General features: G+C 52.2%; 1 protein-coding gene across 1 annotated transcript in view; it reads left to right on the forward strand.

The window, feature by feature from the left end:
- The first annotated feature begins 2,762 nt into the window (after window positions 1-2,762).
- TRAF5 (TNF receptor associated factor 5) overlaps window positions 2,763-14,908 on the forward strand; it is a 43,641-nt gene continuing 31,495 nt past the window's right edge. Inside the window, exon 1 of the mRNA XM_070473900.1 lies at window positions 2,763-2,851. The gene's annotated coding sequence lies outside the window, so the exon portion shown is untranslated. The remainder of the gene's footprint in view (window positions 2,852-14,908) is intronic.

Below are 14,908 nucleotides of genomic sequence, written 5' to 3' on the forward strand. Positions count from 1 at the left end.
ATTCCAGCAGGTGGCGTCCTCTCCCCTCCATCACCATCCTCATTCCGTTGACTGCCAAGGCTGCCATCCCTTATCCTTATCAATTACCTGGCAAATTAAACAGCTGAAGGCCAGGTCTGAAGTCGGGAGGTAATCTTAGGGTGTTCAGAACCTACCCAGATTAAAAGTTTATCCCTTCTGTGCAAAAATTTAGTGTATAGTCCAATCCTGCCCTTATTTTTGTAGATGAATTTAGCCTGAAAACTGGATTCTGTTTAGAATACTGCAAATATTTCGAGAACACTAAAACTGCTAAAATTCATCTCCTTCTCAGGTGTTTTGTCTGATGTCACATCAACCACTTTTTTGAGGGGCAATGTGGTGGAGTGACTGAAGTGAAGTGAAAGTCACTCAGTCGTGTCCGACTCTTTGCAACCCCACGGACAGAAGCCTACCAGGCTTCTCTGCCCATGGAATTCCCCAGGCCAGAATACTGGAGTGGGTACCTGTTCCCTTCTCCAGGGGATCTTCCCAACCCAGGGAGTGAACCCAGGTCTCCTGCATTGCAGACGGATTCTTTACCATCTGAGCCAAAAGTCCACAAGAACCAGACTGCCCATATCCAAATCCCACCTCCTCCAAAACTAAGAATTTTACAATTTGAGGCAAAGGGTTCAAGAGATGAGCTTTTCAAACTGTAAAAGAGGGCTGATGCTTAAATGGGTAAATATAGATAAAATACTGAGCACAGTACCTGGTGTATAATAAAACTTAACACGAGCTATCATCTTCTAATGTTTAATGTGTGTTTATACAATTTAATGTGTACTTATGTCCTCTTCTTCCCATCCATCTTCAAGGTTCTTGAGGAGAGAGAGAATATCTCCTCCATCAGCTAGGTCCCAGGACTGGTTTTCTCTCTTCTCCCAGACACCTTGCCCAGGGCTCTGTGATCAACAAGGGGAGCTGGGAACTTGCTCTTGAGTTCTGACCACCACCTATCTGAAATTCCTCTATCTTCCCACTGAGACTCCCCGCCCTGGAGTTATGTGGCCTCCCCTCCCCACCACTCGAAGATTCACTTTCTATCCCAGAATCTGATCTCATGCTATTTAAAGCTTGGATATCATTCTTGAGACAAATAGGCTGCTTTATTTAACTGATGGGCAAGAGGGATGGAGAGAGACAATTGAATCATATTTAGTAATAGTACCAGGGCCCTGAGCCTACCTGCATACACGCTTTCAAGACATTGCGTTTTTAGCCAGTGTAAGATATAACCTTACAAAAACATATTGATTTGTAAGCATGCTGGGGAGCGTGGGGGTAAGGGGCGGACGATGAGAAAGGAGGTGCCTATAGGCAACCATAAGAGAAGGTGACCACAGGCCCTATCTCTCCATGAAATTGTTAATCTGACTTACCAACCAAAAGGTTTGAATCTGGATTTCTGGCTCTTGTTGAAAAAGAAGCAATCAGATAAGGACAGGCTGGCAGGGAGCCTGGCTGCTCCTCTGGACTCCACACATGGTCTTCAGTGCAGCGGTGTCCCTTGCCTTCCCAGTGACCACACCTTTCACCTCTCTCCTGTGTGTTTCCTGCCTGGCTCCTGTGCACATCTGAATGCTGCATGTTATTATTAACCCTTTTTGACGAGTAATTGAGGCCCAGGCAGCTAAGTAACTTTCCCAAGGTTGCCTAACTGAAAGTGAAGGAACTAGAATTGGAATTTTGGCCCATTATATTCTAAAATCCATGATCTTCATGCTCCATCAACCTTCTACAGAGGAGATTTATGTGGAATACAAATATCAGTTAGAACATATACTCATGGAGAGAAGTGGTGTAAGAAAGAGTCCAATGTTTGGGAGTAGGGAGACCTGGATTCAAGAGGAAGCTCTGGCACTTGCTGGGTGTCACACCTTGGGCACATCACTTCATGTCAGCTCTCTGGGCACCGGATGGCTCATGTGTACAATGGGGATGCCCAGGTCTACATCACAAGGTTTTTACGATCAAAGGAGATGTCTGGAGAGTCCTAGGTACGATGGCAAGCCCTACAACTCTAAGGGATTGCTAAGCCAGCAAGGAGGGGGCTGGCAAATTGGTCCTGCTGTGAAGGAAGGTCAGGAGGGCTCGATTTGAACCAGACCTGGTGGCTGAGATGTTAAAGAATCTGCCTGCAATGCAGGAGACCCGGGTTTGATCCCTAGGCTGGGAAGATTCCCTTGGAGAAGGGAATGGCAACCCACTCCAGTATTCTTGCCTGGAAAATCCCATGGACAGAGGAGCCTGGCAGGCTATAGTTTGTGGGGTCCCAAAGAGTGGGACACGACTGAGCGACTAACACATTTTCAGGAAAGGAAAGGGAAGTCAGTCAGTAGTGTCCGACTCTTTGCGACCCCATGGGCTGTAGCCTACCGGGCTCCTCCGTCCATGGAATTTTCCAGGCGAGAGTACAGGAGTGGGTTGCCATTGCGTCAAACTATGAAAGGACTGGCTGAGCCTGGTTTTCCCTGATTGAAGGGTAAGACGAGTACAGTTCAAATGCACCCAGGGAAATCAGAGATGAATTTTCTTTGCAGATACTCAAGATTCAAGGGAGGGTCGGTTAGGTTTCCAACTGACCGGCTTTCTACCTGTCTCTCAGCATCCCGCCAGCACCTGCCTGCGCGTCCGCCCTGGTGCGCCCCTCCCGGCGCTCGCTCCCCGGCCCCCCAGGCCCCGCCTCTCCGGGGCCCGGGCCCGCCCCCACTCCTCGGCGGGCGGGGCCCGGCGCCCGGGGCCCGGGGGCTGAGAGCCGAGCGCCTGCTTCGCCGCCGCTGCCTCGGAGCAGCCAGGCGCCCGCCGAGCGCCCGCGCGCCGAGCCCAGGTGAGTCCCGGTGGGTCGCCGCGTGGGGCCGGAGGGAGGTCACGGAGCACCGCTTCTCAGCGCGTCGCGTTGACTTTGAAACCGAAAGCACGTCGGTGGCAGGAGCCCCGCTGCTGCCTCCCCGCAGCCCGGCCCGGCCGCCCGTCCCCCGCTCAAGCCCGGCGAATCCCCGACGGCCGGGAGGTGCGCACGAGGAGGCCCCGGGGCCTGGACCCCGGGTCGGGAGAAGCCGGCGGGGCAGGTGGCCCCTGATGCGGGAGAGTGGGTGCGATGTGTATGGCCGGGGGGGGGGGGGGGGGTGTCGGTTGGGTTCTGGGGCCCGGAGCGAGTTTTCTGAGCAGAGAAGGGGTGTGCCGAGGATGCGAGGATGGAGACTGGGGGTCCCGAGCTGGGGAGCACCTCCAGGGCGCGGGTGTCCACTCCGGGGACCAAAGGCAGGTCGGGGTGCGCAGGCCAGGGAAGGACTTTAGGCGTGCCTGGCACGCGCGCCTGCAAACCCCTGGCTTCCCCCATCGCGCCCTGAGGCATCCTCTCTTTCCACTTTTGCACGACTCTCCAGCCAGAATATTCTAGAATGAAGCTTAAATATTGGCATGCATGCAACCTCAGGAGAGCCGTTAGATTGGGCGTGCTCATTTAGAACCACCCTCACCCCCAGCCAAGGAGAGCTCAAAGGGGGTCTTGCAGAAAACCAAGACTCAGGTAGAAACGAGTTGCCCAGGGAACACCCAGAGAATTGGTGGAAACTGGGCTCTCCACAGCAGATGGCCTCGCTCTTGTTACTGCTCTGCAGGGTTTTGGCAGTTCTGAGAATTCTCAGTGAATTCTGGGGCCACTGCTTTTGCTACTAACCCCCAGGGCGTCTCCTCTGACTCTCTCGGCTGTTTCTGCCCCCTCCTGCAGTTTCCATATTTGGCTATTTCAGATTTACTTTCATCAGAAGTCAGTTACCTCGCAGTGACAGGCTGGGCTGCTGTGCGCTGGTGGTGGGGTTGGTGAAATGAGGAGTGGCTCCCTGCCGGGACTGTCCCCTGCGCACCCCACCCTCCACAGCCCCGGGCTCTGACCCGTGTTCCTTCCGGACAGGCCTCTAGTAACCAACTGAATTCAGTAAATATTTATTGGGCACCAGTGCTGGGTGAGAAGTGGGCAAGGGCCAGTGGAATACATACTTTCAGACATACTTGCATTTCAAAAGGAGACATAAAATGCAAAGAAATTGGTTGAAGTGCTTCTGGGTATAGAACAGTTCTGGGGGATGGGGGTGAGATAATTTTAGGCAGGGAAAGCCTGGGCTAGAACCTCTCAAATGCAGCTTGAAAGCTGCCTGCCCTGCCTTCCCCAAAGACAGCTGAAGACAGAGGTGTTAGCGCAGTTGATGGTTTGGGTGAAAACCTGACCATCTGAACACTCCCACCTCCAACTCCAATTTGAACAAGAGAGACAGACGTTGCTGCAGAAGAGATGAAGGTGTGTTGGAGGCAGGAAACGTCCAGCCTTTATCAAAGTGGTTGTTGTTGCTGTTTTGGTTCTTGTTTTGGACTCGGTGAAATGGGCTGACCCTCAGGTGCTGGAGTCTGTCCCTGGGTTCTGGACACCGGGAGAAGAAAGGCTTCTGTCTGAGCCAAACTGTGGAAGCCCTGCCAGAGGGGTGGTGGTGGAGGGGGTGACTTTCTCGGGCTCTCTGGGCTGAGGTCTGAGGACAAGCAGGCTTCCCACTGGTCCGCACGCATCACCCACCAGCCCCGGGTGGCAGAGTAGTGGAAACACTGTGGAGAGGCGATGCGTCCCATCCACCAGAAGTACTCGCTGTCGCCACTGGAATGATTGCAGAGCAAGGGAGCTGGATGTCTCTGAGTCAGTCCCGTCGGGCTAGCCTGGGAAACAGACCTCCTGTGATTATCTCAGCTTTACTGGAGAGGACCCTGAAGAAGAAAATATTAAAGCCTTGTTCATAAAGCCCTTCCCCTTTCAAAGCATTTTTCCCATTGCTCTGGTCATTTTGTTCTCATTTTGTCCTCCACGATACCCTTGAGAGTCAGGCCAAAGCAGGATTATTGTCCACATGGCCCAGATGGGGAGGGTGAAGCACTGAGAGTGAAATAACCCTTTGGGCACCACCGCTGGGCCAGGCCTGGGTCTCTGAGGACTGTGCTTCCTCTGCCCCGGGCCCCTCACCGTGGTTTCTCAGAGCTGCATCCGCCCACCTCCGGCTCAGTGAGGGGTGGAAAGGGGACGTGCCTGCATGCCTGCTGTGCTTGGCTGCCTCTGACTCTCTGAGACAGTAGCCTGTGGACTGTAGCCCACCAGGCTCCTCTGTCCCTGGGATTCTCCAGGCAAGAATACTGGAGCGGGTTGCCATTTCCTCCTCCAGAGGATCTTCCCAGCCCAGGGATCAAACCCACATCTACCCAAGTCTCCTGCATTGTAGGTGGATTCTTTACTGCGGGCCACCGGGGCTTCCCTGTTGGCTCAGAGGCTAAGAATCTGCTTGCAGTGCAGGAGGCCCAGGTTCAGTCTCTGGTTTCAGAAGATATTCTGGAGAAGAGAATGGCCACCCACTACAGTATTCTTGCCTGGAGAATCCCAGGGACAGAGGAGCCTGGCAGGCAAGGAGTCAGACATGACTGAGCAGCTAACAAGTGGACTCAGACTCTGATCATGCCTGGATGATCTGTTCCCAGTAACCCAGAGCAAGTTCTCCTGGAGACCCTGGCCATGGCATGAACAGACACCCCCATGTTAGTTCCACCTCCGCTAGCAAACTCAGGGTGAGACCGTGTCTGGTCTTGTTTGGAGCCTGGCGTCTGGCACAGAGGAGGACTGAACAGATGCTGTTGTTGAATTCCCTGGAAGTGTGTCTCCCTTGGGCTTTGAGCTGCCGGAGCCTGATGGCTGGGAAATGCATCCTGGGTGGGGCTCTGGAGACGCCACGCTGCCAGCAGGGCTGATCTGCACCCTGAAGTCAGCATAGCGCCGTCCAGTTGACAAATAGCTTGTCTCACCTGCTGAACTTCTCACCGCCTCCCCGAGAGCAGGGAGAGGCAGCTGCTGTTCTTGCACGTTATCGGGCTACAAGCTGGGCCTCAGACTTGACTTCAAGCATCTCACAGCACATGGGGAGCGACCAGGACCCCAGTCTATGTCTTCTGACTCCAGTTCATGAGCTCTGATAGTTTTGTGGCTAGAGGAAACCAGGATTCTGGCCGGGAGGGTTGGGGGACCCGAAGGGCATTTATCAAAGGTTGCCTGAACACCTCTGTCACCCATCCGGGTTCTTTAACAAAAGTCAGGAGACCAGGGGGAGGAGGGCAGCGGCTGAGGCCTCCTCTGAACAGCGGTACCTGTTCAGATGGTGACTTTTCCTGACGTTCCTCTGGGGCAGGAGCTGTCACCCCAGCAGTGTTGTAGGTGGGCTGCGTGTGTGTGTGTGTGTGTGTGTGTGTGTGTGTGTGTGTGTCTGTGTGTGTGTCTCGAGGAACAAGCTGCAGGGCAGAAGTCACCCCCAGGGCTGCTGGGGCCAGAGCCAGGCTACAGCATCTGCTGCTTTGCTCAGAGTGAAACTGCGTTTGGAGGGCCAGACAGCAGCCGTTCCTCTAGGGTCCCCAGCAGGCCCTGTCTTATGAGGAAGTGGGCTGGAGGGCCAGGGGGAAAATAAAAGTGAAAACAGTCAGCGGTTCTCATAGAAAAATTCAAAGTCCCTTTGCGGTGGCAGTGATAAGTGCTTTCTGCCCATTGTCACCTGGAGGCCGGCGGTGGTACAGACAGGCCGAGACGGGGTTGTAGAGAGGACAGCGTGCAGCCGAGTGTTGGTGCAAGTCCTGTGGCCCGGGGGTGACTGAGTCAGCCCAGTGAGCGCCCCGCACCAGGCTTAGCATTTGCGGGGAGGAGTGCCCGCCTCACTTCCTCGCAGGAGAGCCTCACGCCTTTTTTCTTGACCCGCGTTCCATCAGCACCCCGCCTCTCCAAGTCCAAGCATCCTTGAGGTTTCCCCTACAGCTTTTCTTTTTTCTCTCTGGAGGAAAAGGAGCTCTCTTGACCAGCAGGAGGGCACCTTCTCCATCTATACCCCCGATCCCGCCCTCGCCTCTCTCGGAGATAGAGACAGACCCGTTCCCTTCTTAATTCCCTGGCCACTGGCTCCTCCCCTCCTCCACATGCTCCGTCTCCGGTAAACAAGACGCCACGCTTCCTCGCCCTTTCACCAAGCAGCTTCTAGAAAGAGCCGCCGGCACTCACCCCTGCCCTTGGCGTTCTCTTCCTCATCGGCTCCGTGCACCTGCCCCGCTGCCCATGGTGCCCTTTGCAGGCCTCCAGGGCTGCTAATCCTCAGTCGCCAGCCTGCTCCGCAGCTGCTGCTCGGCTCCTGGAAGGGGGCCGCACCGTCCCCGCGGATGTTTCCTTCCTCGACCTGGAGCCCCTCGTCCTCTTCCCGCCCTGAGCAGGGCCATGGCTGTGTCCTCCCCTGGAGCCCCGCAGTGCAGCCAAGGTTAACCAGCGCTTGTAGGGAAAGGCTGATCAACTCGCTGCCTCTCAACCACCTCTATTCTTAGCTAGTTCGATTTGTGATGTTTCAGGAGCCCTTGGGGCTTCCCGTGTGGCTCAGCTGGTAAAGAATCCGCCAGCATTGCGGAGACCTGGGTTTGATCCCTGGGTTGGGAAGGTCCCCTGGAGGAGGGAAAAGGCTCCCCTCTCCAGTATTCTGGCCTGGAGAACTCCACGGACTGTATAGTCCACGGGGTCGCAAAGAGTCGGACACGACTAAGCAACTTTCACTTTCCCAGGAGCCCCTTAGACACTCGACCCAAGCCGCCCCTTCCCCCACATTCTCCCTGAGCCTGGCAGACAGCCCTGCTGTGTCCTCGCCACCTCTGTCCTGTCTCCAGTCGGTCCCGACCTGCTGTCTTTCCCCAGGGCTGCTGCCTGAGTTCCCCAGTCCAGCCCCCTCCTCCCGGTACGGCCTGAGCTGTCCGTTCACTCACTTCCCTGTTCCTCTGTCTTCTCTCCACACTGCTGCAGCAGGGCCTTCTTACTGCGAGTCTAATCAACACCTACTCCTTCCACTCATGGCGTGGTGAAAGTGTGGACTTCAGATCTGTTATTTATGACTTGCCGGTTGTTGTATGGTTGGGGCAGGTTGCCCAGCTTCCATGAGCTTCTGTATTCCCACGGGTAAACAGAGATAGTAATGTCACCCACTTGGGGTTGCTGGAAGGATTAAATGAGCCAATTATATACACAGAGCCTAGTGTCTGGCAAGTATTCAACAAAACTGGTTTTCTTCTTTTATGTTTTTGACAGCATAGGGGTTTGTGGGGTCTCTGGGGAGGTGGTAAATGTTTGTTTAGCCTGAAAGCATTCAAATTTAAATTAAAACCCGACAAGCACAAGATGTGCCACATACCAGGGAAGACCATCATCTAAACTAGCCTACTGCTTCCACTCTAAAATCTCTAGGCCAGGCCAAGCTCAAGGGCAGAGTAGGTGAACTGGCCCAGGGCAGGGCATGGTGCAGATAAGTTGGGCTGAGCCCACAGCAGGCAGAGGGCAGAGAGGGTGGCTGACAACCCCAGACAAAAGGAGGCCCAGCTCCAGGGGGTGGGTGTCACAGGGAGATTTCCAGTCCTGAGAAAGACTCGTGGGCAGAGCAGTGCAACCTTGGAGGAATAATAGTGCTGGGCAGTGAGGCAGCCCAGGGGCCCAGCAGAAGAAATAAAATGGATTTGGGAAGCCAAATACAGGCACTGGCTTGGTCACCAGGAACAGAGCCATCACTTCAGTGGAATCAACCGTGAGGTCAGAGCAGGATGAGGAGTGAGTCGACTTGGGGCAAAGCTGCCAGCCGGAGCCGTCTCCATGCTCCCTTCCTAAGGGGGTGGCTCGGGACACCCCCGTCTGTGCCCTGAGCCTCCATCAGAGGAGCCTTGATGCTGGAGGATGGAGGTGGGGGTGGGCGTGGAGTTAAGCTAACTAGTCATGAAAGTCTGTCTTTTGCCTTCAGGATGTGGGGACTCTGAAGAAGAGACTGGGCAGGTATCCCTGATACAACCTAAGATAACGTCCCATGCTTCCCTGGGTTCAAGGCAAAAAAGTGAAGGCTTGAGTGCTAAGTAGATGCAGAGTAAAAGAAATGACTGAGCAGCTGGTGGGATCATTCCAGGAAGCCCCTCCTGAGGAGTGGGAGGATGGAGAGTTGGGAGGAGGGCGGGGGATACTGGGCCGTGGGCAAAGGCGTTTCTGGAGGACGCAGGAAGGACTGTGTGTGTGTGCGACCCCGTGGACTCTAGCCCTCCAGGCTCCTCTCTCCATGGAATTTCTCAGGCAAGGATACTGGAGTCAGTTGCCATTTCCTCCTCCTGGAGATCTTCCCAACCCAGGGATTGAATCCTTGTCTCCATCTCCTGCATCTGCTGCGTCGGCAGGCAGGTTCTTTACCGCCAACCCACCTGGGGAGCCAGCTGAATAGTTGTTCTTAATGGATGGAAAGTAGATTATTCTAGAATGGATTGATACTGAGGTGGTTGTTATAGAGAAACACCCAATAATTTGGAATTTGCTTCAGCCTCTCCATAGCTTTCCCACAGACCTTCCTCAAAAATGTCCAGTGCCATGTATTTGCTTTGGATGGGCAGACGGTACATTCTTTCCATCTTTCCTTGATGCTGACAGAAATTCCACATATGTGAATTCAGTGGTTCACTGACACTGGATCTTTCTAACAAGTGTGACTTCTGTAGCCCCTATCTCTTCCACCCTGTGACTATAATGCTGGGTTACATCAACTCTGGTTATGCTGTGTTGAACAGCTGCAGGGCCTTGTCGACTAAAAAAAAGATGCACAACCCGAGAGTTGTGAGTTCCCTTTTATTTGGGGCACATTGAGGACTGCAGCCTGGGAAACGGTACCTCAGATAGTTCTGAGAGACTGCTGCAAAGAGGTAGTGGGGGAAGGCCAATGTATAAGATTCTGGTGAAGGGGAAGTTCAATGCAATCAAATGTTTATAAGAGGTTTTCTGCTAGGCACAAGGAGTTGTCATCATGAAGGGATTTGGTGCTTTTCCAGATATGAAGAGAGGCAGGGATTTGGGATTATGAAATCAGTTCCTGAAAATTCTATCTAAAGACCTGTTCCCAAAACCATCCCAAAGAAAAAGAAATGCAAGAAGGCAAAGTGATTGTCTGAGGAGGCTTTACAAATAGCTGAGAAAAGAGAAGCAAAAAGCAAGGGAGAGAGGGAAAGAAATACCCAACTGAATGCAGAGCTCCAGACAATAGGAGGAAAAGATAAGAAAGCCTTCACAAATGAACAATACAAAGAAACAGAGGAGAACAATAGAATGGGAAAGACTCGAGATGTCTTCAAGAAAATTGGAGATATCAAGGGAACATTTCATGTAAGGATGGGCACAATAAAGGACAGAGATGATAAGAACCTAACATAAGCATAAGAGATTAAGAAGAGGTGGCAAGAATACACAGAGGAGCTATATGAAAAAGGTCTTAATGACCCGGATAACCACGATGGTGTGATCACTCACCTAGAGCCAGATGTCCTGGAGTGTGAAGTCAAGTGGGCTTTAGGAAGCATTGCTACAAACAAAACTAGTGGAGGTGATGGAATTCCAGCTGAGCTATTTAAAATCCTAAAAGATGAATCTGTTGAAATACTGCACTCAATATGCCAGCAAATTTGGAATAGTCAGCAGTGGCCACAAGACTGGAAAAGGTTGGTTTTCATTCCAATTCCAAAGAAGGGCAATGCCAAAGAACATTCAGACTATCATACAGCTGCTCTCATTTTGCATGCTAGTAAGGTTATGCTCAAAATCCTTCAAGCTAGGTTTCAGCAGTATGTGAACAGAGAACTTCCAGATATACAAGCTGGGTTTAGAAAAGGCAGAGGAACCAGAGATCAAATTGCCAACATTTATTGGATTGTAGATAGCAAGGGATTCCCAGAAAAACATGTACTTCTGCTTCATTGACTACACTAAAGCCTTTGACTGTGTGGATCACAACAAACTGTGGAAAATTCTTAAAGTGATGGGAATACCAAACCACCTTACCTGCCTCCTGAATGTAGGTCAAGAAGCAACAGTTCGATCCAGACATGGAACAAACAGACTGGTCCCAAATTGGGAAAGGAGTACATCAAGGCTGTATATTGTCACCCTGCTTATTTAACTTAGATGCAGAGTATATCATGCGAAATGCTGGGTTGGATGAATCACAAGCTGGAATGAAGATTGCTGGGAGGAATACCAATAACCTCAGATATGCAGATGATACCACTCTGATGGCAGAAGAGAAGAGGAACTTAAGTCCCTCTTGATGAAGGTGAGAGAGGAGGGTGAAAAAAACTGGTTTAAAACTCAATATTAAAAAAAAACTAAGATCATGGCATCTGGTCCCATCACTTCATGGCAAATAGAAGGGAAAACAGTGGAAAAAGGGACAGACTTTATTTTCTTGGGCTCCAAAATCACTGTGGACAGAGACTGCAGCCACAAAATTAAAAGACACTTGCTCCTTGGAAGAAAAGCTATGACAAACTTAGACAATGTATGAAAAAGCAAAGTCATCACTTTGCCAACAAAGGTCCATCTAGTCAAAGCTACGGTTTTTCCAGTTGTCATGTACAGATGTGAGAGTTGGACCATAAAGAAGGCTGGAGCGCCAAAGAATTGATGCTTTCAAATCGTGGTGCTGCAGAACACTCTTGAGAATCCCTTGGACTGCAGGGAGATCAAACCAGTCAATCCTAAAGGAAATCAACCCTGAGCATTATTGGAAGAACTGATGTTGAAGCTGAAACTCCAATAGTTTGGCCACCTGATGTGAAGAACTGACTCATTGGAAAAAGACCCTGATGCTGGGAAAGATTGAGTGCAAGAGAAGGGGGTGGCAGAGAATGAGGTGGTTAGATAGCATCACCAACTCAAAAGATATGAATTTGAGCCAACTCTGGGAGATAGTGAAGGACAGGGAAGCCTGGCGTACTACAGTCCAAGGGGTCACAAAGAGTTAGACGGGACTTAGAGACTGAACAGCAACAAAAGATCTGTTCCACCAGTTTCCCTGGAACACAGAGTGCTTCACTCTCCACCCTGATCTGCCTTCAGGTGAAGGTCAACAGCTGCAGCAGCACTGGGTTCAGTCTCCGTAGAGGTAGATGGCAAATGCCCTTGGCCAGCACCAGTTTGTAGTTGATAGCCTTCTATACCTGACTTATCTGTTCCTAACTTTCCTCATATCATTTCTCCTGCCTGGAATGCCTCCTGTTTTAATCTACTATTCCATCCCTCTTTCACTCTTTTCAAAGGAAACTCAAAATCTGTTTCTCATTAGAAAGGCTGGCCCCCAAGACCATGCCCAGGTTCAATAATTTGCTAGGAGGACTCCCAGGATTCAGCGAATAGTTGTACAGCTAAGGTTTTCCACAGTGAAAGGATGCAAAACAAAATCAGCAGAGGGAAAAGGCACTTGGGACAAAGTCTGGAGGAGACCAGGTGGATGCTTCCAAGTGTCCTCCCCCAGTGAAGTCACACAGGACATGCTTAATTCATCCTGCACTGAATTGTGGTAACACCTGTGAAATGTTGTCTATCAGGAAAGCTCATTGGAAACTCGGCGTCAAGGCTTTTTACTGGAGCCTGGTCATACAGGCACCTTCTGCACAGCATACACCGAAAACCCCAGACTTCCAGGAAAAAACAAACAAACAGCAGATGTTCAGCCTAAACCATATTGTTTGCACAGTTTAGGTACAAGGAGCAACTCAGGGTGGGGAGAGCCCACCCCAAATCCACCTTCCCAGACATCATGCAAGGGCCGTCCTTGTAAGCAGACCTCTCTGGGATGGCACTTGCAGCCGTGCTATCTTAACCCTTTTCTGCCCAGCTTCCCTGCATAATCCCACCTCAGTTGGTTCAGTCACTCAGTCGTGTCCAACTCTTTGCGACCTCATGGACTGTAGCATGCCAGGCTTCCCTGTCCATCACCAACTCCCGGAGCTTACTCAAACTCACGTCCATCAAGTAGGTGATGCCATCTGACCATCATCTGTCGTCAGCTTCTCCTCCTGCCTTCAATCTTTCCCAGCATCAGGGTTTCTTCCAAGGAGTCAGTTCTTTGCATCAGGTGGCCAAAGTACTGGAGTTTCAGCTTCAGCATCAGTCCCTAACTAATCCCACCTCAGTGCCTAACTATAATTATGCTACAGAGAGAATCCCCCTACGTGAGGGGCCAGGAGACCTGGGTTCCAGCCCAACATGGTCACCTACTGCTGGGTGACCCTTTGGATCCTGCAGACTTCATTTTCTTCATTTGGAAAAGGAGAGGTGTAGTTCTTGTTTGTAGATTTCCAGGGTGACTGTGAGGATCAAGTGAGATGACTTGGTGGGTTTCCACCCAGCTTGGTTGAGCACCTGCTATGTCCAGGGCTGTGAGTGAGCATGGAGGGCGTGGAGGGAAGCGTGGTGCAGTGGCTTTGCTAGCAGACAAGCCCGAGGTTGAGTCCCAGCCCGGCAATCGGCAGCTGCGTCACCCTGATCATGCCCTGCGATCTCCCTGAGCTTCAGGACCTGATCTGTAAAAGGTGAGCATGTGTCATGAGACTAGTGCCCGTCCTTCATGGGGCTGCTGTGCAGAGTACGTGCAACAACCCGAAGGAAGCAGCTAGCCACAGTATCTAGCACATTGCAGGCACCCAAAGGGGCAGCTGTTCATTTACTGAGATATTCGAGTGCTTGCTCGAGACACAGTCCCAGCCCTGCTTTCCATGTGTGGATGCAGACTGATGTTGAACAGATAATCGCGTTTAAAATGAGTGTATTCAGAAGTGCGATGAAGGAGAGGTACAGTGTGATGATGGGCTTGTGCTGAGGAAGAAGGGGGCCAACCTGGCTGAGGGGGCCTGTGAGGCTAAGCTGCACAGTGGGGCTTAAGCTGAGCTCGGATGACTTGAGTTCAGTGGGAGTGGGGGTCAGGGAGGGGATGTTTCCAGAGCAGAGACAAGAGCTTGAGCGAAGGGAGACCAGCCTTAGGATGAGGGCTGGAGGAAAGAAGGGTCTCCACTCCTGTGAGGAGTGGCAAAAAAAGCCAGAGAGCCTGGAGAATAAGGGGTGGGGAGGGAGATGCTCTGGAGAAGTGGGCGGGACCGTGGTTAGCTCGGTGGAGGGTTTGGAACCGTGAGAGTGACGGGAGGTGGTGGAAAGTCTGTGGGAGTAAAAACACCATGACTTTTTCAAAGGCCAGTCAGGCTGCTGTGTGGGGGATGCCTGGGGCAGTGAGTGGGGTAGGGAGACCAGCTTTACGAGGGGAGGCCCATAGCAGACCGGTGCGCAGGGGAGGGTGGTGTGAACTGGGTGTTGGAGGAGGAGAGAAGGCGCTACCAGGGGTGATTCCAGTTGTCTGGCGACAGCAGCAGGATAAAAAGTGGCTCTTCATGGAGAGGGAGCCCTGCAGAGAGGAGACATCGGTTCCATTTTGGGTGGGCTGGCGCTGGAGTGCCTGTGAGACACTGAAAAGGAGACACGAGGTGGGTCCAGACGCAGTGGAGACACTGGGGAGTGGTTCGTTTGTTCGTGGTCTTTGACGGCAGGACACTGTAGTTTTGGGAAAGCTAAAGGGAAAGTGTTTTAAAGTGTGTGTCTGGGGTTGAGGTGGGTGTTGGGGTCACTAATATCTGGTGTAGCTGGGAAGCCAGCTGAGATAAAGATGGGAAATTGACTGCTGGCTTAAGTGACCCGGAAGTCCCTGGGCCCTGGGTGAGAGCATTATGGGGCGCTTGGTGGGGGTGTGAGCCAGACCCGCGTGGGCTGAGGATCGGGTGGATCGGCTTCACCAGAGGCCGGTGGGGATGATCACTCCGCTGCGTGAGGTGGGGCGGGAGGGCTGTGTCAGGAGGTTTGGCTGGGAGAGGAAGGCAAGCTCGAGCTTCTTAGGCAAATATGAGAGTGGGAATTTGGAGGGTGGCTTGCCCATCTTAGAAGAGTCTTGAGCTTGTGTGAGTGCTGAGGAAGAAGGCAGCTGAGAGGGAGAGGCTGTAGGGGATG

The sequence above is a fragment of the Odocoileus virginianus genome, chromosome 11 (assembly GCF_023699985.2).
Source record: "Odocoileus virginianus isolate 20LAN1187 ecotype Illinois chromosome 11, Ovbor_1.2, whole genome shotgun sequence".
NCBI lineage: Eukaryota > Metazoa > Chordata > Mammalia > Artiodactyla > Cervidae > Odocoileus > Odocoileus virginianus.